This window comes from Neofelis nebulosa, chromosome 2 (genome assembly GCF_028018385.1).
Source record: "Neofelis nebulosa isolate mNeoNeb1 chromosome 2, mNeoNeb1.pri, whole genome shotgun sequence".
In the NCBI taxonomy this organism is placed as follows: Eukaryota; Metazoa; Chordata; class Mammalia; order Carnivora; family Felidae; genus Neofelis; species Neofelis nebulosa.
The window spans coordinates 14,136,928-14,138,710 of NC_080783.1; the positions used below are offsets into that span (position 1 = coordinate 14,136,928).

The following is a 1,783-nucleotide window of genomic DNA, read 5'->3' on the forward strand; positions in this document are numbered from 1 at the left end:
CATAATTTGTCAAATATCTTTGAGCCAGATCATTTTTGCATCCTCCTTATGCATATGTAATTCCTACCCCTTTCACTGATTCGATCAGACCAGAGTTGATCAGCCTTGGCACCACTGATGTTTTGGGCCAAACAGGCCTCTGTCATGGGGCCTGTCCTGGTGTTGTAGTTGAGGCCCAGGCAAGCATAAGGTCCTCCTCCTTCTCCTCCAGCTTTACTCCTTCCTATCCTGGCATTGGAGTCTGTTTTGCAACATCCCTACCTCTACCCGCCAGATACCAGTAACACCAGCTGTTACCCTGTGCGACAACCAAAAATATCTCCAGACATGGTCAAATGTCCCCCAGGGAAGGGGATGGGCAAAATCACCCACGTTGAGAACTCCCGGCTTAGACAATCGTTTTTCTAAATTTTTAAAATTTCATTTTGTATTTAAAGAAACAACCGTTGGATCCCTTAAACTTATGAGTAGGGAAACATGATGACTTCGGATGATGCCTGAATCCTCACTGCTTATGTGACACAAATTTTCGAGTGGGTAAAGGTTGCCTCTGGGGTGACCCGCCTGCTTTGCGGGGTGCCTTGGAGTTGGTGATCTGCCTGTCAGTCTTTACCCCTGAAAGAGTAGACTGGTATGAAGGTAATAAACGAGGTGGAGAAGAGGAAAAAAAAAAAAAGCCCTTGGATTCATTCTTTTGGTTCTATCAGTCTTTAGTCTCCTGATGTATTAATTTCTACTTTTATCTTTATTATTTTTGTTGGGCTTTCTTTGGATCTTTTTTTTTTTCTCCTAAATACCTGGATTGGCTGCTTCATTTATTTATTACCCTTCTTACCTGTTTCACTCCATGGAGTGAAGTGGGTTGCCAGGGGGTGTCTGTATCCCCAGCCCACCATGCACAGGGATCTTCTTGTTCCACATTAATGGTCACTGGCTCATTCATGGATGTTTCATTGCCAGGTAGAAATCTGTGTTTTGCCAGCTCTTCCCAAAGTTCCCAGTTCTCTCCATGATTTGCATTTTTAGTGTCTTCGATTTTCCTTGAAGACTGAGTTGCCATTATTATTTATTTTCCTGTGTGCATTTGGTTCATTTCAGAGTGGAAAAAAGGGCAGACTTGCCTTTGATCCACCATATAATCCAAATCCAATGTACTAATTATGTAGGGTTTGATTTGGGCAAACTATATCGTGGGCTGCTGATTTCAACAATTACACGCGATTCGGAGGAACGGTTACTTGTCATGTCACTTGCTTAGACCAGTCCTCAGAACCATGAAACAAAGCTTTATTTTGATGCACTAAATTGCCCTACCACTCTACCATTAGAAATGGCAACAGACAAATCCCAGTTTGATGCATTAATGATTTAAAATAATGCTTTTCTCTCCACAGAGGCATTTCGTGAGTGATGAGTTCTATATACCTGGTGGCTCAGTGTTTCTCATGACTGGAGGTGAAAGTGCCACCAGCAAAACGTGGATGTCAAGGAGCATTACCTGGATGGAAAACAGTGAGAGATGAGAGCCCTCTGCTTCCCTGTGGAAGCAAAGACTTTATAGACAAAGCCAGCCAACCTCACACACTTAACAAGTTGTTCGTACGCTTTTGTAAACAGGACAATACTCTTCGTGTCTTTCAACTACAATATCACGTTCAAAATTTAAGCTTGCAACGATAGATACGCTGTCAGTCTCAAAACTCTCTCCTGTTAGGCTGGGAAGACTTGAAATTAATGAAATTTAAACTCTGAAAACGACCCGCCACTCGGAGGCAGTAGCGAC

The 1,783-nt window shown here is 42.8% G+C and overlaps 1 non-coding gene across 1 annotated transcript; it reads left to right on the top strand.

Moving 5' to 3' along the window:
* Window positions 1-450: 450 nt before the first annotated feature.
* LOC131505726 (U12 minor spliceosomal RNA) lies at window positions 451-602 on the top strand. The gene has a single exon (XR_009258518.1). It is a non-coding gene; the product is annotated as a U12 minor spliceosomal RNA (small nuclear RNA).
* Window positions 603-1,783: the final 1,181 nt, after the last annotated feature.